General features: G+C 43.4%; 1 long non-coding RNA gene across 1 annotated transcript in view; it reads right to left on the minus strand.

The window, feature by feature from the left end:
- Window positions 1–24,655, minus strand: part of LOC143808070 (uncharacterized) — a 37,701-nt gene extending 13,046 nt beyond the window's left edge. Inside the window, exons 1-2 of the long non-coding RNA XR_013221877.1 lie at window positions 24,133–24,655; window positions 21,568–21,630 (exon numbers count right to left, since the gene is read on the minus strand). This is a non-coding gene — a long non-coding RNA (uncharacterized LOC143808070). The remainder of the gene's footprint in view (window positions 1–21,567; window positions 21,631–24,132) is intronic.
- Between the last annotated feature and the right edge of the window lie 1,658 nt (window positions 24,656–26,313).

Here is a 26,313-nt window from a genome sequence, read left to right on the forward strand (position 1 = left end):
AATTGCAAACTGCTGTTGTAGTGACCAGTACATTATGCCCAGCTCATGCTTCTGGAGACATGCTCCCGTAAATTAGGCGGGCTCTCATCACTACATAAATGCACACTGGGGCTCAGAAAGGGGGTGCATTTGAATTTGGGAGCACAGAATTTCTTTTACGGGGGTGAAGAGCCGTAATGCTTTTCCGGAGCCTTTGTACTAGCAGTAATGTGGAAGCCCCCTATTTTTCCGTTAACAGATGACAGACCAGAGTGGGGACTTGCTTTTTTTGTGGATTGAGTTAAAGCTTTTATTGGGAACATTTTACATAATGTTAGAGATCATATTTATCTGTCGCTCTAAGCGGAGCACTTACTTTGGGGTTTCGATCTAAATCTCTGAGTGACATGATTTAGATGAAACCCCCGATGGATCCATTCACTGTAATAAGGCAGCAAATTTACTGGACTCTATCTGGCCTCTGTTCAGCGGTTTTCTTTTCAGAGGTGAACAAAACTGGCGTACTGCGCTTTTATGTAGGACTGAAAAAAAACAGACATCGCCGGATCACAGGTCCTGTGGCACCCACAGTGTCTCCATCTGCCTCATTATAGGGAATCTTCTGCCGGGGGTTCCGTCTGAATCACGTATTTCAAAGATTTACACGGAAACCCTGGTGTAAGCACTAAGCGCAGGATAAATGTGCGCCGAGCCTTTCTGCGATCATTGGGACGCAAAATGAAAAAATCAACAGCTGGTGAAGAATTGATTTTATTTATTTTTTAAGACGTTCCTCGTGCGGTATGAGTGATTAGGCGATTTTATTCTTCGGGTCAGTGCGATTGCAGAAATACCAAAATCTATGCTGCTGTCACACACTAAAAGACGCTTTTTATTGCAAAAACAAGTGTTTGCATCACCATACTTTGAGAGCTATAATTTTTCCATATTTCAGCCGACAGTCTTGTGAGGGCTTATTTTTTGTAGGTCGAGCTTTTATTGGTATCATTTTCGGGCACATGACATTTTTTGATCACTTTGTATTCTGATTTTTGGGAAACAGAATGATCAAACGCCAGGAATTCAGGTATTGTTTTTATGGGTTTTTTTTATTGCTGTTCCATGTGTGGTAAAATTGACAAGGCAGCTTTATTCTTCGGGTCAGTACGATTACAGTTATATTGCTTTTTTTATGTTTTGCCGCTTTTTCAAAATAAAAACTATTTTTTAGAAAAAATAATTGTTTTTGCATCACATTATTCTGAGAGCTATCACTTTCTTATTTTTTCTGCTGTGAGGCCGGTTTCACACGTCAGTGATTCCGGTACGTGAGGTGACAGTTTCCTCACGTACCGGAGACACTGACACACGTAGACCCATAAAAATCAATGCATCTGTTCAGATGTCATTGATTTTTTGCGGACCGTGTCTCCGTGTGCCAAACACGGAGACATGTCAGTGTTCGTGGGAGCGCACGATTTACACGGACCCAATAGAGTCAATGGGTCCGCGTAAAACACGGACCTCACACGGACATTCTCCGTCTGGGGTCCGTGTGCGTGCAGGAGACAGCGCTACAGTAAGCGCTGTCCCCCCCACATGGTGCTGAAGCCGGTATTCATATCTTCCCTGCAGCAGCGTTTGCTGTAGAGAAAATATGAAGAATAGTGTTAAAAATAAAGATTTAGGTGTCCGCCGCCCCCCCACCCCCTGTGCGCCCCCCCCCCCGCTGGTCAGAAAATACTTACCCGCTCCCTCGCTCCTTCCTGGTCTGGCCGCGCCTCCTACTGTATGCGGTCACGTGGGGCCGATCATTTACAATCATGAATAGTCGGCTCCGCCCCTATGGGAGGTGGAGCCACATATTCATGACTGTAAATGATCGGCCCCACGTGACTGCATGCAGGAGAAGCCGCGGCCAGACCAGGAAGGAGCGAGGGAGGCGGGTAAGTATTTTCTGATCAGCGGGGGGGCGCACAGGGGGTGGGGGGGGCGGCGGACACCTAAATCTTTATTTTTAACACTATTCTTCATATTTTCTCTGCAGCAAACGCTGCTGCAGGGAAGATATGAATCGCAGCTTCAGCACCATGCAGAGTGGGTACCACACGCTCCGTGTGGTACCCACTCGCCATACGGGCGGCACACGTGTGCCGCACGTATGGCCTCCGTGAGTTCCCAGGCACACGGACACGGATAACTCCGGTACCGATTTATTCCGGTACCGGAATTATCTGGACGTGTGGGACAGCCCTTAGAGATGTATGGCAGCTTGTTTTTTGCGGAAAAAGATGACGTTTTCATCACTACCATTTTTATTTTCATTTGACTTTTTGATCGCGTTTCATTCTACTTTTTGTTTGGCGGCATGATGAAAATGCAAAGGTTTTTGCTCTTGTTTTTTTACGGCATGCACTGAAGGAGTTAACAAGTGTGACAGTTTTATAGGTCTTCTCTTTCCAGACGCAGCGATACCAAATACGTGTACTTTTTTTGTTTTTACATACATATATGTATTTATTGGCTTAATATTTATTCTTCTTTTTTTATTTATTTTGTGATTTTTTTTTTTTTTAATAGTTTTATTTTTTTTATTTAGTCCCTGTATACATGATTGCATTGTATGAGACCTGACAGTTTTATACTGTCGGATCACTTGTTAGGCCGGGGTCACACTACTGTAGAATACGGACGAGTGCTATGGGAGAAAACATCGCATAGCACTCGGACCAGTGTTAATCTATGGGGCAGCTCACATCACTGTATTTTTTTCTCAGGCGTATTCGACATGCACGTGAAATCGCAGCATGCTGCGATTTTACGCATATATCGTCCGAGACTCGCCAATGGAAGCCTATGGGTGCGAGAAAAACTCGGGAAACCATACGGACCATCCGTGTGACTTGCGAGAAATACGCACACATTTTCCTCATTTCAGACCATTGAGCCACTAAATTCAATGAGGAAAATCAGTGAGAAATGTAAAGCCAATTGCATATCATGAGGATACATAAGTGCGAGAAAATAGCATCATCACATTGCAAACGCATTACACATGGATGTCCATACGGAGAACACTGGTGCGACTCTCGGCAGGGAGACTCTGACCGATTTTCCATACGGTTAGTGCAGGGGTGGGGAACTTCAGGCCCCAGGGCCATTTACGGCCCTTGATGACCTTTTATCAGGCCCCTGAGCAGATTCTCAGGGACCACATTCTTGGGCAGGGAGGTGCAGTTTGATTACAACCAGCTCATTAATTTCTTCTTGCTCTGTTAGCACACACATGCAGTGTTCACTACTGAACACTGAAGGGCATGCAATGAAGGATTACGCCTTGACACCAGTGCCAGAGTCTGGATGCACTTTGTGGGCGGAGCTTGTACGGCTCCCGAAGGAAGGTATAATTATACAAATGGCCCTTGGCAGAAAAAAGATTCCCCACCCCTGGTTTAGTGTGACCCCGGCCTTAGACTCAGCTGCTGGCTGAATCTAACAAGCCACTGCAGCAGGCAGACCTGGAAGTCAGCATGTGACCTCCAGCTGCCGGGACAACGTGGGATCCCAGTGATGTGATTAGATCTCGTCACGGGGGAACGGGGCGCGTCGGAGAGGTGAGTATAGCAGTGGTCTCCCTCTGCCATCTTTTAAATGCTGCGATCTAGAAAATAGCAAAGGGTTAACATCACTGGGACCTGATCCAATCAGGTCCCGATGCTGTCACCTGTCAGAGCTACCGCTCTGCTCAGGAATTGCAGCACGTGCAGGTCCCCGGGAGTCCTGAGCGCTGCCAGACCACTGACCGCTTATAAATGATGTTTATCTACCGTAGGGGGTCAGGAAGCAGTTAAAGGGAATCTGTCAGCAGGTTTTTGCTACAACATCAAAGAGCAGCATAATGTAGGAAAAGAGACCCTGAATCCATGATGTATCACTTAGTATTGACACAATCAGAATATTTGGGCTCTGTATGTACAATGTCTATAGATAGTGAGCTGCTTATCACATAAGGCGAGTCAGATGAGGAGGCTTAAGGCCCCGTCACACACAGCGACGCTGCAGCGATACAGACAACGATGCTGATCGCTGCAGCGTCGCTGTTTTGTCGCTGTGTGGTCGCTGGGGAGCTGTCACACAGACAGCTCTCTCCAGCGACCAACGATCAGGGGAACGACTTCGGCATTGTTGAAACTGTCTTCAACGATGCCGAAGTCCCCCTGCAGCACCCGGGTAACCAGGGTAAACATCGGGTTACTAAGCGCAGGGCCGCGCTTAGTAACCCGATGTTTACCCTGGTTACCAAAAAAAACAAACACTACATACTCACCATCTGATGTTCGTCAGGTCCCTTGCCGTCTGCTTCCTGCTCTGACTGAGCCGCCGTACAGTGAGAGCAGAGCGCAGAGGTGACGTCACTGCTGTGCTCTCACTTTACGGCGGCAGTCAGAGCAGGAAGCAGACGGCAAGGGACCTGACAGACATCAGATGGTGAGTATGTACTGTTTCTTTTTTTTTACATTTACGCTGGTAACCAGGGTAAACATCGGGTTACTAAGCGCGGCCCTGCGCTTAGTAACCCGATGTTTACCCTGGTTACCAGTGAAGACATCGCTGGATCGGTGTCACACACACCGATTCAGCGATGTCAGCGGGACCTCAACGATCAAAAAATGGCCCAGGCCATTCCGACACGACCAGCGATCTCGCAGCAGGGGCCTGATCGCCGGTACGTGTCACACATAGCGAGATCGCTACTGAGGTCGCTGTTGCGTCACAAAACTTGTGACTCAGCAGCGATCTCGCTAGCGATCTCGCTATGTGAGACGGGGCCTTTACACTTCTGTGTCTGAGCAATGATAAGCTACTGGTGCTAAAACAATCATTGCAAGTAAACAAAACCTAGAGTTTGATAGGAGAGGCATTGTTGAAATCTGTGTTTTAACTTGGGCTGTGGAGTCAGTAAGCCAAACCTCCGACTCCTCAATTTCCATGACTCCTGACTCCCCAGCACTAAGGCCATGTGCACACGTTCAGGATTTTTAGCGTTTTTTTCGCGTTTTTTTGCTATAAAAACGTGATAAAAACGCGAAAAAAACGCTAACATATGCCTCCTATTATTTACAAGGTATTCCGCATTTTTTGTGCAAATGTTGCGATTTTTTCCGCGAAAAAATCGCATAGCGGAAAAAAAAGCAACATGTTCATTAAAAATGCGGAATTGCAGGGATTCCGCACACCTAGGAGTCCATTGATCTGCTTACTTCCCGCACGGGGCTGTGCACACCATGCGGGAAGTAAGCAGATTATGTGCGGTTGGTACCCAGGGTGGAGGAGAGGAGACTCTCCTCCACGCACTGGGCACCATATAACTGGTCAAAAAATAAGAAATAAAATAAAAAATAGTCCTATACTCACCCTCGATGTCCCGCGCAGTGTTCCCGCCTCACCGCTGCACGCTGCCGTTCGGTTCCTGTAGCTGGTGTGCGGCGAAGGACCTTGCCGATGACGTCACTGTCCTGTGATTGGTCGTGAGCGGTCATGTGACCGCTCACGTGACCGTGACGTCACGGAAGGCCCTGTGCGCACAGACCAGCTATAGGAAGACGAACGGACGCCGCTTATGAGATGTCTGGGTGAGTATAAGCATTTTTTTTATTTTTTTTATTATTTTTAAACGTTCTATCTTTTACTATAGATGCTGCAAAAGCAGCATCTATAGTAACAAGTTGGTCACACTTGTCAAACGCTATGTTTGACAAGTGTGACCAACTTGTCAGTCAGTTTTCCAAGCGATGCTACAGATCGCTTGGAAAACTTTAGCATTCTGCAAGCTAATTGCGCTTGCAGAATGCTAAAAAAACGCGAAAAAAACGGAAAAAAAACGCAAAAAAAAAAAATGTGGATTTCTTGCAGAAAATTTCCGGTTTTCTTCAGGAAATTTCTGCAAGAAATCCTGAACGTGTGCACATACCCTAATAACTACTGAGCATGTACATAAAGTGCAGCACAGACTCATCTCCACTCAAGGCCCAGATCCTTAGATCAGGAACAGACATTTCATAACTTTCCCAAATTATGAAACATTTACAGCACATCTTTCATTGTACTACTGTACCCAATTTATTATATTTTAGGAGTCTGTCGGTGCATTTTATACCCACTCCACCAAAATGGACACAGACTCTGACTCCACAGCCCTGGTTTTAATCCCTACAGTGTGCTTTATTCAGATTACATAGCAAAACCCTGATGACAGATTCCCTTTAAAACACATCTTCTAACAGTTCTAGGAAAGTGGGTGGGATTTATGAAAACCTCATGCCCCCTGTGCCCCTTTTTTGTACCCCTTTCCGACATCGAACATAATAGAACGCCGATGTCGGACTCCCTCCCTTCCCAGCATCAATTTCTCCTGTAAGTAAGCTGAGTTTTATGTCTGGATTTTCCCCAAAGAAGTGCATTAGATTTGTGTTTTTAGTACGTTTGCGCTTCAAAAACACACTAAAAATGTATTTAAAGGGAACCTGTCACCTGAATTTGGCGGGACCAGTTTTGGGTCATATGGGCGGGGTTTTCGGGTGTTTGATTCACCCTTTCCTTACCCGCTGGCTGCATGCTGGCCGCAATATTGGATTGAAGTTCATTCTCTGCCCTCTGGAGTACACGCCTGCGCAAGGCAATATTGCCAGAGAATGAACTTCAATCCAATATTGCGGCCAGCATGCAGCCAGCGGGTAAGGAAAGGGTGAATCAAACACCCGAAAACCCCGCCCATATGACCCAAATCCGGTCCCGCCAAATTCAGGTGACAGGTTCCCTTTAATCCACACATGACTGAATCAATAAAGTACCAGGAAGTATCAAAAACAAGGCAGTACACTTTGTAACATGATATTCAAAAAGAGACAAAAAATGCAGGGTCAAAAATATGATAAAAATGCATGCATGCATGCAAAAAAAGAAACAAAAAACGCACTGAAAATTGCAAGTACCGTAACCAAAAGGGTGCAGAAATGCTGCAGGAAACCGGCAACATCTAAAAACTCACCAAAAACTCATTGTGGGAACGTAGCATTACAGAGGAAATTAATTGCCGGGGGTCCCACCTGTACATGCTGTGAATATCCTGTGGTAGTGCCATAAACACTTTCACATGGCTTTTCAATAAATGACATATCATTTACTGATTCTAATTACTGAAGTACATTACTTGCTCTTCACATATTTGCAACTTCAGCATTCAAACTCAGGCATGATTTGGAAAATACAGTCTTACAATGGAAATTGGACGGTTTGATCTGGATGAATGAAAGAATTCAGTAAGGCTACGTTCACATTTGCGTTGTGCGCCGCGTCGGCGCCGCAGCGCACAACGCAAACAAAAACGCAGCAAAACGCATGCACAACGCTGCGTTTTGCGCCGCATGCGTCCTTTTTTTAATTGATTTTGGACGCAGCAAAAATGCAACTTGCTGCGTCCTCTGCGCCCGGACGCGGGCGCCGCAGCGACGCAAAACGCAAGTGCGACGCATGTCCATGCGCCCCCATGTTAAATATAGGGGCGCATGACGCATGCGGCGCCGCTGCGGCGCCCGCCGCTAATGTGAACGTAGCCTAAGAAAGCATATCTGATTTTTAAGCAATACAGATTGTTGAACAAAAAAGCTAGCAACTGATACAAATTATGAGACAATGCTTCATCCCTAGACCCCGCTGTTTTCTCATAAACTGTAGTAAGACTGTAGGTATCTTAGCACTATATATTCAATACTAAGATTTAATTGTGGGGATTGTGATGTGCATTTATTTAGTACATCAATTCTGGCGTGTAAATGACTTGTGAAATATATGGCATGCTGCTGAGAAAGACAGTATTTGTTACAAAGTGAACCATAATGATGATGAAAAAACAAAGTTAAAAGAGAAACATGCAACCTTTATCAACATTTTGTTAACTAAACAGGAAACATTCATCAAATAAAATAAATCTTAAATTTCCCTAGTAGCAAAAATAAATAAGAACTCAGCACAACCCTTTTAAGGGTTTCTGTCTCACATACAAAGAATGCCCCGTTACTACTAATTATAATTGCCCTACTGACCTCATTACAGTCTCACAGTTCAGTAGAGTTGTTATGTCTGGCCCCACATCTTCCTAGAATACTATACAGATACAACAAAGCTGCCTCTGGCTAGCTGCATGGGAGAGTGCACAGTGTAGACCAGTTACGTGGGTATGCCACTGATCTGAACTGTCAATTTTCAGGAGCCCACCTTCCCCCGGTAACCAGGAAGCTGGGAGGTACAGAAGCAGTGCGCTCATGAAAAGAAAAGTTTGCACAACCCTAGTAACTATAAATATATACATTGGCATGGAAAAGTTTGGGCATCCTAGTCAAAATCACAGTTATTGTGAACAGTTAAGTAATTTTTTTATTTTAAAAATTACAAAAAGGAAAATGGGCAGATTTGTGTGCTCAGATAACTGACAAAGGTTTCAGACCTTAAATAGCCTGTTAGGGTTATTCTTGTTCACCATCATTGTTAGGAAAGGCCAGGTGATGAAAATTTCAAAGCTTTATAAAAACTTAGTCCCCTCTAACCTTGTACCAAAAAACAGCAGCAATGGGTTCTTTACAGCTGCTCAGCCCTCTGAAAATGAAAATGGTGGAGGCACACAAAGCAGGAGAAGGCTATAAGAAGCTAGCAAAGCGTTTTCAAGTTGCCCTTTCCTCAGTCTGAAATGTAATTAAGAAATAGCATTTATCAGCAGCACTGGAGGTTAAGATAAGGTCTGGAAGACCAAGCAAAATTTCAGTGAAAACTGCTCACAGGATTGCTAGAGATGTAAATCAGAACCCCCGCTTGATTGCAAAAGACCTTCAGAAAGATTCGGCAGACCTTGGAGTTTTGGTACATGTTTCTAATGTTCAGAGACTCCTGCAAAACTATGGCCTTCATGGAAGAGAAAACCTCTCCTGCGTCCTCACCATAAAATTCAGAGTCAGAAGTATGCAACAGAACTTCTAAACAAGCCTGATGCATTTTGGAAACAAGTTCTGTGGATAAACGAGGTTAAAATAGAACTCTTTGGCCACAATGATCAAGGTTATGTGTGGAGAAAAAAGGCACAGAATTTCAGGAAAAGAACGTCTCACCAACCATTAAGCATGGGGGTGGATCAATCATGCTTTGGTTTTGTGTTGCACCAATAGCACGGGCAACATTTCATAGGTAGAGGATAGAATGGATTCAATGAAATTTTCTGCAAATTTGTGATGCAAACATAACACCATCTGTAAAAAAGCTGAAGTTGAAAAGAGGATGGCTTCTACAAATGGATAATGATCCTAAACACACGTCAAAATCCACGATATACTACCTTAAAGGCGCAAGCTGAAGGTTTTACAATGGCCATCACAGTCCCCTGATCTAAGCATCATTGAAAATCTGTGGCTAGACCTCAAAATAGCAAAGCATGCAAGAATCTCACAGAACTCAAATAATTTTCCAAGGAAGAATGGACGAAAATCAATCAAACAAGAATTGAAAGACTCTTGCCTGTCTGCAAAAAGCGTTTACAAGCTGTGATACTTTCAAAAGGGGGTGCTATTAGGTACTAACCATGCAGGATGCTGAAACTTTTTCATCAGCCCGTTTTCCTTTTTGTAATATACTAAATGTAAAAAAGGAAAATATATTATATATATATATATATATATATATATATATATATATATATTTACCTAAAATATAAAGGAAATGTGTCATCTTTAACTTTAGGCCTTTTAGAGACCATTTCATCTTCATTAACTGTTCACAATAACAGTAATTTTGACCAGAGATGCCCACACTTTTACATGCCGCTGTACATATTTTGAATGAGAGCTGAGATACAGAGAATGATTACAGTGCGTTCTAGAATATGTGGATGAACGCTGTGGATTTACCTGAACTGGTGTTGAGAACATTCACTAGAACAAGATCTACTTTATCTACATGTAAATACTTTGATAAAAAAAACTCAAAGGATTTTATGTTTTCAAGATTAAAACAAGAGGATTAAAAGTTATTCTTTTCCAGGACTGAAAAATCCCTTTACAAAGTTCAAAATGTGGCTAAAGCTTGATTAATTCAGACAGTAGCAGAGCTGAATTTCTTACTCAACCGTTTCTTTTGCACGCCGTGATAATCATATGTAGTTAAATGCGTACTACTATCGTAAGGGCCCTTTATGATTGCAATTGGGTTCTGGCAGACCATCGTTCCAACAGCTTTTCATCCCAACTTCCCCAAAAGATGCACAATTGGGTTGGTGGAGTGTGCATGTATTTTCAATAAGGAATAACTTACTGATGCGTATTATTTTCCAGCCTTTCAAGTGTTCTTGGATAGGACATCAGAAAAAAGTAGTAGCTAACCCCTTTAAGCTTAACCCTAACTCTTAGAATTCAGATATTACAGCTATATAAACCCAATCACACGCATTTTTAAAGACCCTTATAGACATCAGATGTGTATGGTGGGCTCCCAACTCCCCCCTAACAGATGAAGTCACTTTGAACTTTAAATACCTGAACCTTTTGTTTTCACAACTTTCTGATAGCAGCTTTCTCCCCTCCCTCGGCGTTCATGTGTATGGGGGAGTTGGGAGCTTTCTGAAAGATAAACATCCGGCCAGCAGGTATCTCGTGTATGGCCAGCTATACTGATAGGTCGGGATTCTTTCTCACTATAGACAAGAATTCAAACATACATTTCCTTTATACTTTTGTCACAAGATGCAGTAATTGTCGCTCTCCAGTGTGAGGCTCCAATGAAACCTAATTGTGATTTGGAGCATTGATGTGACTGGTTCAATGAAGTCAAACCTGGATTTTTATACTTTAGACTACTGTATAAAAAATGCCGTTCACGAGAATATATTTTTTATATTTTTATTACTTTTATACAGTTGATATTTCATTGGCTATCATATTGAATTACATACTGTATATATGAAAAACAAGCAAACCCTATCTTTGCCCTCCTGACTGCTTCCACAGACATTATATCGGCACTCAGATTGTACATGTCCATCCCACAGCAAGGGCCATGTGCCCCTTCTGCGGTGTTATATCTAGGGATAAGTTGACCCGTGGATGTTCGGATTCGTCCGAACTTTAGTCCAAAGTACGGCTCGTGTACCAGAACTGTACCCGAATTGAACCTAAACCTCACAGAAGTCAATGGGGAGCCGAACTTTAGATCTCCCTCTCGTCCCCCAACTGTAAATTCCAGGAGAAGTCCATGCTCCGAGTTCAAGCACCGGAGACTAGGTATCATGTACAAACCCCAAACTTTACAGTTCTTATTTGCTCATCTATAGTTATGTCAAGCTGACTCTAGCAGGGAAACCTTTCATGTGCTGTGTATAAGTGGAGCCTAAAAGGAGCCGACATTATGGTAATCCCACAATTTTACTGCAAGTCACATACAACCAAATATTACTGTGTAGCCTAAGCCTGAATATGTGTCAGCCATTGATCATTACCAGCCTGTAGTTTCAGCATTTACAAGCATAGGACTGACTTGCTGTAGTACTTGTCTCAGGCCACGCGATTTGAAAAATTGGAAAAAAAACTTGATGTAGTTAAAAACTAATACACTTTCTTATGCCTAGTGCAGGAACTGAGGGATTCAAAGAACATCAAGGATAACACAACTCCCTGTGCCCTCCAGTAGACATATCTCATTTCAGTATCAGTTTTGCCTTGAGTATTTTACCTTGAGACTATGCAAGGAACTGTAAAACGAAGCAAGAAGATACATGAGAAGTAGTTTTAACATGGAATTGGAGCCCTATTAAATATTGCAGACTGCAAATAAATAAAATACCATACACTGGGGCTTATACGTAACATTTCAATATGTATGAAGTTATGGTTTTGGTTTATGCATGTAACATGTAAAAGTCATTTTTTTTGCTGAACACAAAGGTGTACTTTAAAGCACACTTACCAGCCACTGTATTCAGTTCTCGCCACCGCTCTGATCCCATTTCAACATCTTGTGACCGCAGCTCTCGATTGACCAGAAGTCAAAGTTAGGGATCAGAGGATCTCAATGTAAGTCTATGACAGTCTTGTTCACGTTCTCAGAGACTTACACTGAGACGTGACATTGGAGTGATCCAGCAGGTCACAACTAGCAGAAAAGGACCTAAGCAGCGCCAAGTACAGTAGAAGATAGTGACCGGTATGTATTTTAGTACAGGCAGGAAATATACATTATCGATACCACCCCGAGGATGAAATTTTAAAAAAAACCATAGTGGTGGTTTAAAGACCTTTCACCATTTTTTTCTTGTTGAACTGAATTCATGATTTAACAGTGGAAACAGAGCAAAATAAAACTTTTTAGTTTAAATATCACATTTCCATTGTGGAGATAGTAGCACTCAAAATATTTGGTCCTAATTGCTGTTATCAGAGAGTTTTGACTGTGGGCGAGTACTTATTCTCCCTTTATGATGCAAACCAATAATAAACAGGCAGCAATGATCAAAGGAAAGAAGAACATGCCCCCACCATAGCTTTAAGCTGGTTTCTCAGGTGTGTGCACTGCAATGATACAGTTTTGGTCTCCTGGTCTAACTTCCTATATGAGATGAAGGCCAGTGCAGCTGAATTTAGCTGTGTCACATTACAAAGTCTTCTATCAGCTCTCCTGATTATTGACTGTGTCCGTAATCACACTTATTTCTGCTGTGCTCAAGCAACCTGTAATTCTGTGTAGAGAGCAGGGATGTGATTGCATCTTACACAGGAATAATCTGCCTATTCTGAACTACTCCTGAGTAAGCTATAATGACACCCTGCTCTGATCTCACTGCAGAGTGATTAGAAGTTGAGCACAACAGCCATAAGTGTGATACTGACACTTTGGGTTCTCATCTCCAGACAGGCAGTGTGGGAGAAGGAGCAGTACAGCAGAGCTGACAGTGCTAGGAGAGATGGAGAGCTGATAGAAGAGTTTATAATGTGAAATTCCTAAATTAAACTGTGCTATCCCCCTTAATAAACTTATCTGAAAGGTGTTGGTTATCTATGGTTTCTAATCATGCATTAGGTTAAGCCAGGAGATCAGGACTGTATCATTACATCTCACACACTGAGAAATCTGCTCTAATTTATGGTGGGGCCCATGCTTTTCTTTCAAGTGTGGCTGCCAGCTTATGATTGGTCAGCATCTACATGTGCAAAAAGTACTCACCCCCAGTGAAAGGTCTGATAACACCTACCTGGACTTTATAAAGGTAACTCATTAGGTGCCAAATACTTTGAATGCCAACATTTTTACAAAGAAGAGGTAAAAAAACAAAAAAACCCCATTTTATTCTGTTTTGCAGCCACTATTACATTGTGTGTCCCATTCAACATAAAAAATTTGGTGATAAGTCCTCTTTATATAACAACACTACCTACAGTCGGTTGCTAAAAAGTTAAACTAGCGGGCATAAAAAAAGGGCCCAATGTATAATTGAAATGTGAAAACCTTGAGGGTTGGTATGTCTAAATGCCATCCATCTTCTGCCTTAATTCCAATCTTGCTGACAATTCCTGTTAGCTCTTGGCGCCCCTTCTACTTTGCATACCCTGATAACCAAATTACGGTACATTTAATTTCTTTGTGTACCTAAAATTACAAAACAAGCAAATACTTGTTAAACAGGTCTTGATTACCGTACATTTTTTTTCCCTCAATGTTTAGTTATTACAGCTCCTTTGCCTAAGCAGACCGTGATGCATACAAACAACCCGTGTGCAGTGGGTACAGAAAGTATTCAAACCCCTTTAAATTTTTCACTCTTTGTTTCATTGCAGCCATTTTGTAAATTCAAAAAAGTTCATTTTTTCTCATTAATATACATTCTGCACCCCATCTTGACTGAAAAAAACAGAAATGTAGAACTTTTTGCAAATTTATTAAAAAAGAAAAACTGAAATATCACATGGTCATAAGTATTCAGACCCTTTGCTCAGTACTGAGTAGAAGCACCCTTTTGAGCTAGTATAGCCATGAGTCTTCTTGGGAATGATGCAACAAGTTTTTCACACCTGGATTTGGTGATCCTCTGCCATTCTTCCTTGCAGATCCTCTCCAGTTCCGTCAGATTGGATGGTGAACGTTGGTGGACAGCCATTTTCAGGTCTCTCCAGAGATGTTCAATTGGGTTTAGGTCAGGGCACTGGTTGGGCCAATCAAGAAAGGTCACATAGTTGTTCTGAAGCCACTCCTTTGTTATTTTAGCTATGTGCTTAGGGTCATTGTTTTGTTGGAAGGTGAACCTTCGGCCAAGTTTGAGGTCCAGAGCACTCTGGAAGAGGTTTTCATCCAGTTTATCTCTGTACTTGGTCGAATTCATGTTTCTTTCAATGACAACCAGTCGTCCTGTCCCTGCAGCTGAAAAATACCCCCATAGCATAATGCTGCCACCACGATTCACTGTTGGGATTGTATTGGGCAGGTGATGAGCAGTGCTTGGTTTTCTCCACACATACCGCTTAGGATTATCACCAAAAAGGTCTCCCTTCGTCTCATCAAACCAGAAAATCTTATTTCTCTTAGTCAGGGAGTCCTTCATGTGTTTTTTAGCAAACTCTATGCAGGCTTTCATATGTCTTGCACTGAGGAAAGGCTTCCATTGGGCCACTCTGCCATAAAGGCCCGACTGGTGGAGGGCTGCAGTGACTTTTGACTTTGTGGAACATTCTCCCATCTCCCTACTGCATCTCTGGAGCTCAGCCACAGTGATCTTGGGGTTCTTCTTTGCCTCTCTCATCAAGGCTCTTCTCCCACAATTGCTCAGTTTGGCTGGACGGCCAGGTCTAGGAAGACTTCTGGTGGTCCCAAACTTCTTCCATTTAAGGATTATGGAGGCCACTGTGCTCTTAGGAACCTTGAGTACGGCAGAAATTCTGTTGTAACCTTGGCCAGATCTGTGCCTTACCACAATTCTGTCTCTGAGCTCCTTGGCCAGTTCCTTTGACCTCATGATTCTCATTTGGTCTGACATGCACTGTGACCTGTAAGGTCTTATATAGACAGGTGTGTGTCTTTCCATATCAAGTCCTATCAGTTTAACTAAACACAGCTGGACTCCAATGAAGGAGTAGAACCATCTAAAGGAGGATCACAAAGAAATAGACAGCATGTGACTTAAATATGTGTGTCTGAGCAAAGGGTCTGAATGTTTATGACCATGTGATATTTCAGTTTTTTCTTTTTATTACATTTTCAAAAATTACTACATTTCTGTTTTTTTTTTTCAGTCAAGATGGGGTGCAGAGTGTACATTAATGTGAAAAAAAATGAATTTTCTTGAATTTACCAAATGGCTGCAATGAAACAAAGAGTGAAAAATTTAAAGGGGTCTGAATACTTTCCGTACCCACTGTATATTCTGCTCCTGAAGTCTTACTTTCTCTTGTCTAAGTCCAAACTTTTTGCTAACATTTATTTGACAGATCAGTATGATGAGAGGGACAAACAGAGCAGAGCATGAGGGTATGTGCACACGTCAGGATTTCTTGCAGAAATTTCCTGAAGAAAACCGGAAATTTTCTGCAAGAAATCCGCATGTTTCTTTTTGCGTTTTTTTCCCGTTTTTTTTTAGCATTTTGCAAGCGTAATTAGCTTGCAGAATGCTAAAGTTTTCCAAGCGATCTGTAGCATCGCTTGGAAAACTGATTGACAGGTTGGTCACACTTGTCAAACATAGTGTTTGACAAGTGTGACCAACTTTTTACTATAGATGCAGCCTATGCAGCATCAATAGTAAAAGATAGAATGTTAAAATAATACAAAAAATGGTTATACTCACCTTCTGCAGACAGCCGATCTCCTCAGCAGCGTCCGTTCCTATATTGTGTGCAGGACCTTCGATGACGTCGCGGTCACGTGACTGCGACGTTATCGCGGTCATGTGACCGCGACGTCATCGCAGGTCCTTCACACACACCAGCTATAGGAACCGAAGCGGCAGCGTGCACCTGAGAGGCGGGAAGACTGCGGCGGCCATCGAAGGTGAGTATATGACTATTTTTTATTTTTTTTTATTTTTTTTTTTTTACCAATTATACGGTGCCCAGTCCGTGGAGGAGAGTCTCCTCTCCTCCACCCTGGGTACCAACCGCACATGTTCTGCTTACTTCCCGCATGGTGGGCATAGCCACATGCGGAAAGTAAGCAAATCAATGCATTCCTAGTTGTGCGGAATCCCCGCAATTCCGCTAATTTAATGAACATGTTGCTTTTTTTTCCGCGATGCGATTTTTTTCGCGGAAAAAAATGCAACATTTGCACAAGATATGCGGAATACACTGAAAATAATGGGAGGCATATGTAAGCGTTTTTTTCGCATTTGTTTCGCGTTTTTATAGCGAAAAAACGCGGAAAAACGTAAAAAATACTGAACGTGTGCACATGGCCTGACTGCTGAACCAGACGATGAAGTTTGTTTGTAGTCTGTTACTATGGAGACTCAGATACATGTAGGAGTTGTAAACATATATTGATAATGATTTTTAATTTAGGATGTACCTTGATAAGATAATTAACTAAATGTAAAATGGACAAGTCATCACACAGAGACCTTAAAATATATCAGATTATATCAGTGTAAGACAGTTGGCTTGGTTTTATAATGTATAGCCAGTTATACTGTAAATTGGCCAACTTCCAAATTCAGTACAAAGTATGCCATAAAGAGCAGAAGATGAACTCCAGGTGGCAAATGAAATATTATGTTCTGGAATTCTGTTATCAACAGTAACCTTATGTTATGTTTAAGCTGGAGGAATCCAATAATACCCCTTAGATGTTTCAGGGAATTTCATTTTTTCTACCTCTGCCCTGCGAATCTGGTCTACCAATGAAGGCCTCAGATCGGGATTGCGCCTTGAGCTGTCATGACAGCCCTTTAGACTATGTCTCAAAAACGATGGTTCCAAATTTGAAATTTTAAGCTTTTCACACATCTGCATTCCCCCACTCTACATTAGCAAAGAGACCCCTGAGCTGAATGCAGATGAATGAACTCTAGGAGCCGGCTCCATCATATGCTCCCACTTAGGAGTCCTCTCTCTGCATCAGCATGCAGCACATGGCCCACTTACAGGCACACAGTGAGGGAATTGCGAGTGAGTAGGATTAGAAAAATGACTGATTCAGAATATTTTAAGCTATTTACCGATTACTGTACTTTAGGTGGGTTTTCTTAAAGGTTTATTCTCACAGTCGCATTAATTTTCACAAAGCATAGTAAATCCATGCTTATTGTTAATATACAGACTAAACACAACATAACATTTATTTTGTGTACCTTTCTATATTTTGTCATCTCTATTTGCCCTTTCGTGCATCCAGCTTCACATCGCTGACTCGTTAGTACTATTCTTACACTGCTCAAACTACATTTCGCAGCAGCAATTGCTTCTCCTCAGTGCTGCAGATCACTCCCTCCCAATCCTGTGTGTGCTCCTGACAACCACTAATGTATCATACAGCTAATCTAAGTGTAGTTATGCTTCTGTGCACTCACTGCTCTGGTGCAGTACCCCGTCTAGCCAATTTTATCCTATGTTATTTACATCAGCATAGCTGTCTATGTGTTTTTACATCATTGCTAGCTCAGTTCTCTCAAAGCTCAGCTTGGCTGAGCTGTGTTTGCTGGCTGCTACTAAGAGATCAGTGATCTGAAACGGCAAATGATTCTCTGTTGATGCATATGGCAGATGATTATCTTCTGTCTAATGCATCAACAGAGCAGTATTTGGCGTTTCACATCACAAATTTATGAGCAGCAGGCAACAAACACTGTTCAACAACTGTCAGCCCCTCTATACACAGCCCCATCTTTCAGTATATCACTCCTATCAGAACCATCATGCAGTATATCACTCCCCTAAGCCCTCTATAAACAGCCTCATCCTGAATTATATCTCTCCTGGGAACCCCTCTATAGACAGTCCCATCCTACAGTACATTGTTCCTCTTTATTACCCGTACACATGAACACTGCTGTTTAATAGTATGAGCTCTCTGCTCTGTAAACAAGTAAGTTTTGTCCCTTCATATGACATCATCCCTTCCAGGAGCAGCTCATTTGCAGACAGGTCCCAGAGCAGAGCTATGCTTTAGGATCTGTCGGAGACTGCACTGTGCATGACCAACCAGGAACACTGGAACTACTACAGGACGGTTCCAGTGTCAACTAAAAGGTAAATAGAGCCTGAGTAGCATCCTTTGGGAGGTAGAGTTAACACTGACTTATATTGGCACAAATAAATAAATCTGTACATTATTATTACCACATTCTGTTTCTGGAAATAACCCTTTAACTCGCAGTGTCTTTCAATTGAATGTCCTACCTTTTCTGCTATTTAAAAAAGTACTTCTATGAAAGTTTCTATTCCTGAAACTGGTGTAAATGTATATGTGATTTGGCATAGGTGCATTAATGTACTCATTGATCATAGTCTTCCATGGTTTCCATTGCTGCGACCGTCATCTTGTCGGAACTTGCTTTTACAATGTAAGCCTGTGGAGCCTCGTTCTGCTACACATTAAGACTTTAAAGGAATCTGTCACCAGGTTTGTCCCATATGATGTAAGGCCAGGACCTTTAAGCCCTCATATACAACATTCTAACATGCTACATTCTGTATATGCCCCCAATCCAGCCCCAAGACAAGAAAATGACCTTATATTAAACTCACCTAAAAGGCGATCTGGTCTCATAGGCGTCGTTGGTCTTGATCCGGCACCTCCTCTCTTCTTGTGATCGCCGTCTTCCTCTCTTCTTGCTTTGTGTGGATGAAGCATCCTATGTAATCCAGTGTCTAGCATTGCGTTCCTGCACAGGCGTACTTCTCTCTGCCAGCAAAGTAGTGTAGTGCATATGCGCAAGAAAAGGCTAAAGAGCACCGGTGAATGCGCACTGCAGTACATTACTCTGTGCACGACAGGGCAAATAGAAGTAAGCCTGAGCAGGAGCGCAATGCTGGACACTAGGTGGATGACATAGGACACGTCATCCACACCAAGCAAGGAAGGAGGACGGCGATCGCAAGAAAAGAAGAGGTGCCGGATCAAGACTAGCGACGACCATTGGACCGCACAGCCCCAAAGCTGAGTATAAGAAGAGGTCTTTTTCTTGTCTTGCAGGCCGTATTGGGCTCTTATATACAGCATACTAGACTGCAGTATATCAAGGAATACAGGTACTGGCCTTACCTCGTATGGGACAAACCTGGTGACAGGTTCTCTTTAAGGGTCTTCCGCGGTGAGTATATTAATGCACCTACATTACATATACATTTATACAGGTTTAGCAAATAAAAACTTTTATGGGACTGTTTTTTTTAAAAAACAGATTGGTCCATCTATTATCTGGCAGAGGAGAATGGTGTCATTTTTGCCTATACTTCTGCACTAATATCACTCAGAGGTATGCAGTTATATGAAGCTAGTGCCGGCAGCTGACTCCTTGACTTTTATGGGGGAGTGTTGTGGGTAATTAAAATTAAAAGTAAACTATGTTTCACATAAAAACTATTCATTAATAAATTATTCTCCAAAAGGGGTATTCCCATCCATGAATGTCTGGTGGATGCCAATCTCCTGACCTTCATTCCGTCTGTTGAGGCAGCAGTCAGCACATTTGCTTCCATGGTTATATGTGCACTCTCCACCAGGATGAAGCACAAATGGGTTATCCATTTCTCGGACAACCCCTTCGGAATCCCTATATTCCCCCCCCCCCCCCCAAGTAAAATAATAACACCTATACTCACCTCCGGTGCCGGCGTCATTCAAGCGGTGTTGGCAGTGGCTGTCGCGGGGCTCATGTGACATGGTCACTGCGGCTGCTCTCTCACTTCCTTTTCGGATGTCTGGTTTGTCCAAAGTAGGGGCAGTAGAGTGAAGCCATCGCTGATTGGCCCCAGGTCTCACGCTCACTTCAATGTTGCGCAAACTCCGGGAGAGCCAGTGCTGACACCGCTCGAATGGCGCCGGAACCAGAGATGAAGATAGGTGTTCTTATTTTACTGGAGGGAAACATGTGGCTTGAGAAGTGGTTGTCCAAGCAGTGGACAACCCCAATACAGCTTCACTTCATGAGACAGGTATCGGGACCACCATTCTTGACATCAGTGTGAGTCCCACATCTGTCAGACATTTAACTGTATCTCTAAATGAATGATGCTGTAAGTCTGCTATCCTTAGGCCTCTTTCACACTTCCATATTTTTGTCTCCATCGCAATCCATCATTATTTCAAAAAAACGGATCCTGCAAATGTGCCCGCAGGATCCATTTTTTTGCCATACACTTTAATGGACGACGGATGGCCACACGCCGCATCCGTCGTGCGACGGATGCGTCGTGTTTTAGCGGTCCGTCGTGACAAAAAAACGTTCAATGTAACGTTTTTTGTCCATCGGATCCACCATTTCCGACCGCGCATGCGCGGCCGGAACTCCGCCCCCTCCTCCCCGCTCATCACAATGGGCAGCACATACGTTGTAAAACTGCATCCGCTGCCCACGTTGTGCTAAATTTAGCACAACGTCCGTCGATACGTCGGGCCGACGGTTTGCGACGGCCCCGTACTGACGGAAGTGTGAAAGTAGCCTTAGGCTGCAATCACACATGTGTGTGTCATGGCCATTGACGCACAGAATGGCCACAAGTCTACCGTCCTGAACCCAACAGCCTCATAGGTTAATAGGTTATATATGAGGCTGTCCAATTGGGTCAGGAGTCCAGTGTGTGAGTGACGATCTTCACTCGGACCGTTGCACACAAATTTGACCACATATAGAAGAAAAATAAGTGGTTAATTTCCATTGAAAGGGAAGAAATCTACATGAAAATCCACAACAGAACTAGACATGTTGCGAATGAGACCTTATCTACATGGCTGGTACTGTAATCTGATTTTAACCCAGGATATCTGTAGCATTTCCATCCTAAATGTTGTGCCAACAATGTCCCCAATATTTGACAGTCATTTTATTATAAGTTGAATCTATCTTTATTGGCACTTGAAATAACAGGTATTAATTCCGTTTTAAGGTGCGAGTGTCTGATGCAGCCAAGCCATTGTTCCTGTGTGTGCATTTCTTACCGTATCGCAGCATTGCCAGCAGACTTAGGAGTCTAGTGTGAAATTACCGTGGGGATTCCAGTAATGACTTGTGTGTACACACCAGCGTAGTGCAGCTAATGACGCTTTCATTCTGCACTGTTGATCTAATCCTGAAGAATGACAAGCTAGGTTGTGATATTCTTCCCTATTCTTCTTTGTGATCATAAAATAAACATTGCATCAATCTGGCTGAAGACTGCGAGCAGCTATTGTCTCTGAAGGAACCAGCACCTGATGCAGGCGGAGCTGGACCACATTCTGCACCAATGGGAAGCTAAATGGGAGATTTTACAACATCTAATAAAGTGTTAAACAGAAAGAAAATCCAATGTTTATTCATCCGAACACAATAATGTAAGTAATACAAATAGATCTATGGCTCAGTCATCTTACCACGCCAACAACCTGGCAGCAGTGTGGAGGCTGCATTATGGCCATTACCACAAGGAGAACAATCTGCAGAAAGAAAAGGAACACGTGTAAATTGTGGGAATTATTCCATCATCCAACCTGCAAGGATAAATGCATAGATCATTCAGCGACCAGTCTGAGGGCAAAGCATGAATACAGAAGCAGACTTCTATGACTTGCATTCCTATGATCAGTGGGGGGAGATCTGTCTCTCGCCCCCCACCACTGGCGGCATGTCCCTGTAGAGCCGCTCTATTAATAGCCGCGTTCACAACTTTGAAGTGAATCCAGTGATTCACAGGCTGAATCAGCCGAAAATCACTATTCAGTCTCCCCACTATGCTCATCCTACATCACCCCCAGACATTGCCTATGAGCTGTCAATGGCAGAACAATAAGCCGATCCTCCTTCACATTATTTTGGGACATGTCAGGCTGCATAACGTCTATGTGCCAATGATACGGATCTGAACCGTCAAGGAATATCACCAGCATTTAGCCGGCCCTACTGGGCATTCTGATGGCAGGCACCAAATGTGCACGGTTTGTGCCAGGCAAAGCCGTCACTTAGCAAACTTTCATTAAACGGAATCCATGAAGCACAAGGAACAAAGCCTGCTTTATTGTCTGGGGCGAAAGTTGTGCTCCATTTATAACCCTGCTACATGTACGAATATAGTGCAAGTATATTATATATATACTCAGCTCAATCATGATGAAATGTAAAATTAATATCTAATCCTGAATGATCCTGGCAGACATTCTGATCCTATATAATGTAGCTATATGCCATGGATAGATGTATGCTGCTCAGTATAGACATATGCTCTGTACAGCTGTATGCCATGTATAGATTTAAGCTCTGTATAAATGTATATGTCATGTATAGCTATATGCTCTGTACAGATGTATATGTTATGTATAGATGTATGCTCTGTATAGATGTATGCTCTGTATAGATGTATGCTCTGTATAGATATATGCTCTGTATAGATGTATGCTCTGTGTAGATGTATGCTCTGTATAGATGTATGCTCTGTATAGATATATTCTCTGAATAGATGTAAGCTCTGTATAGATGTAATGCTCTGTATAGATGTATGCTCTGTATAGATATATTCTCTGAATAGATGTAAGCTCTGTATAGATGTATGCTCTGTATAGATGTATGCTCTGTATAGATGTATGCTCTGTATAGATATATGCTCTGTATAGATGTATGCTCTGTATAGATGTAATGCTCTGTATAGATGTATGCTCTGTATAGATATATTCTCTGAATAGATGTAAGCTCTGTATAGATGTATGCTCTGTATAGATGTATGCTCTGTATAGATATATTCTCTGAATAGATGTAAGCTCTGTATAGATGTATGCTCTGTATAGATGTATGCTCTGTGTAGATGTATGCTCTGTATAGATGTATGCTCTGTGTAGATGTATGCTCTGTATAGATGTATGCTCTGTATAGATATATGCTCTGTATAGATGTATGCTCTGTATAGATGTATGCTCTGTATAGATATATTCTCTGAATAGATGTAAGCTCTGTATAGATGTATGCTCTGTATAGATGTAATGCTCTGTATAGATGTAATGCTCTGAATAGATGTAAGCTCTATATATATTTTCTGTATAGCTATATGCTCTGTATAGATGTATAATTTATATTTTTATATATATGCTCTGTATAGCTGTATGCTCCTTATAGCTGTATACCATGTGTACATATATGCACTGTATAGATTAATGCTCTGTATGGATATAAGCTCTGTATAGATATATGCTCTGTATGGATGTATGTGCTGTATAGCTATATGCACTGGATATGGATATATGCACTGTTACTGTATAGCTATATGTTGTGTATATATGCACTGTATCTATCTATATCTATATGCTGTTACTGTATAGCTAAATGAACTGTATGATAGACATATAGCTATATGCTCTGTCTAGATATATGCTCTGTATTCATATATATATATATACGTGCTGTGTATCGCTATATGCTCTTTATATATATGCTGTGCACAGCTATATTCTCTGTTCCTGTATTGCTATATGCTCTGTCTATATATTTATATGCTGTGTACAGCTATATATATATATATATAACTATAACTATAGATAAATATATGCTGTGTACAGCTATATATATATATAACTATAGATAAATATATGCTGAGTACAGCTATATATATATAACTATAACTATAGATAAATATATGCTGTGTCCAGCTATAGTCTCTGTTCCTGTCTGCTCTGTCTATATATTGATATGCTGTGTATATCACTATAAATATATCTATCTATGTGCTGTGTCCAGCTCTGTGCCGGCAGCAGGGCGGTGTGTGCCCACCACAGGACGTGCAGCCGTCGGTCGGGGCATAGCACTGTGCACTTCTCCCATCTCACAGCCGGTGACGTCATCCTGCTATTCTGCAACTAGTAGCAGCCGGTAAAGCCATTTTCCCTGCTGCCGCCGCCGGCACCGAGCTGCCATGTAGTAGAGGCAGGACCGGCACGGGACAGCTGGATACTCACAGGCAGACAGCTCCGCTCAGCCCTCACTTGTCCATAGTTAGCAGAGAGGTGGCCGCTCCGGGGGCATACTGCTGCCGCTGTACGGAGAAGTGCAGGGACTTCGAGGAAGAAGCACAGAGGAGAGAACCCGGAGGAGCCCTCCTCGCCTCAGTGCCTGTGATTGTCCCTGGCCGGCTTCCCAGCGCCTCGGCTTGTGCTGCTGCTGCAGAGCCAGACTGCTTAGTCTGCAATAATCTGCACCTCAGAGTCCCCCAGTGTCTGGCAGCCAATGGTGCTCAGTGGCGCCGCCTGCAGGCCGGCCTTTCCCGGGGCGCAGCCCCTCCTCCAGTGTGCAGCAGCCCCCTCCACTCTGCGAGCTCAGTCCTCGCATGATCCCCATGCTGCAGACAGGGAGCGTCCTCCAGTCGGTACATACAGTGATTGGCGGCCGGGAGCGTCAGTTATCGGTACAGGAGGCTGCCGCACGCTCACGGAGAAGACATTGGTCAGGAGCCAGCCATGAACCCTCGCCAGGCTGCTGCACAGACGTGGCTGACTGCCAGGCGAGGGAGGGGGCATACTGTAATCAGAAACCTGCAGCAGAGGTCGTGTGAGGCAACGGGGACGGGGACGTGCGCTGCTGCCGCCTGCCCTTTTTTGTGCATGTCTGTGGTGAGGAGAACATGGTGCTCAAAGACGACTGCTGTCAGCAGCGAAGCCCTGTCTCCTGCATACAGTCATGGAGGACAGGGCAGTGACCAGATCCCTGTCTCCTGCATACAGTATATAGTCATGGAGGACAGTGCAGTCAGTGACCAGATCCCTGTCTCCTGCATACAGTATATAGTCATGGAGGACAGTGCAGTCAGTGACCAGATCCCTGTCTCCTGCATACAGTATATAGTCATGGAGGACAGTGCAGTCAGTGGCCAGATCCCTGTCTCCTGCATACAGTCATGGAGGACAGTGCAGTGACCAGATCCCTGTCTCCTGCATACAGTATATAGTCATGGAGGACAGTGCAGTCAGTGACCAGATCCCTGTCTCCTGCATACAGTCATGGAGGACAGGGCAGTGACCAGATCCCTGTCTCCTGCATACAGTATATAGTCATGGAGGACAGTGCAGGCAGTGACCAGATCCCTGTCTCCTGCATACAGTATATAGTCATGGAGGACAGTGCAGTCAGTGACCAGATCCCTGTCTCCTGCATACTGTCATGGAGGACAGTGCAGTGACCAGATCCCTGTCTCCTGAGTATATAGTCATGGAGGACAGTGCAGTTAGTGACCAGATCCCTGTCTCCTGCATACAGTATATAGTCATGGAGGACAGTGCAGTCAGTGACCAGATCCCTGTCTCCTGCATACAGTCATGGAGGACAGTGCAGTCAGTGACCAGATCCCTGTCTCCTGCATACAGTATATAGTCATGGAGGACAGTGCAGTCAGTGACCAGATCCCTGTCTCCTGCATACTGTCATGGAGGACAGTGCAGTGACCAGATCCCTGTCTCCTGAGTATATAGTCATGGAGGACAGTGCAGTCAGTGACCAGATCCCTGTCTCCTGCATACAGTCATGGAGGACAGTGCAGTCAGTGACCAGATCCCTGTCTCCTGCATACAGTATATAGTCATGGAGGACAATGCAGTCAGTGACCAGATCCCTGTCTCCTGCATACATTGTAATATATAGTCATGGAGGACAGTGCATGTCCCAGAAAGCAGGGAGGGAAGGAAGAGGCAGTCAGTGACCCCACAGAGGAACACCAAAGCCATACTGTAGTTTACAATGGCTGCTTATGGGTAGATTGCCGTGGCAGTAAATGGTGAGCAGCCATTGTGGTGTTGGCTCCCCCAGGTGATAATTATATACCGCGTACATTTCCTATACATCCTGCTCTGCACTTGTCTGCGCTTAAAAAAAATTGAACAGTGCAAAAAAAAAAGCACAGGAGTGCAGCCCCTACAGGAAAAGGGCCCCGATAAACCTATCACCAGTCCTGCAGACAAGCAGCAGTCAGGGGTGAGTGTCTTCCCATGACTGAGGCCGGCGTCACACTGGCGTGTTTTACGGACATATGAGAGTCGCAGAAAATACGGATTGCATACGGTACAATGATTCTCTATGGCCCAGCTCCTATCTGCCGTATTTTACGGATCCGTATTATACGTTCTTGTACGGCCGTAGAAAATCGCAGC

Source organism: Ranitomeya variabilis, chromosome 1 (genome assembly GCF_051348905.1).
Source record: "Ranitomeya variabilis isolate aRanVar5 chromosome 1, aRanVar5.hap1, whole genome shotgun sequence".
NCBI classification, from domain to species: Eukaryota; Metazoa; Chordata; class Amphibia; order Anura; family Dendrobatidae; genus Ranitomeya; species Ranitomeya variabilis.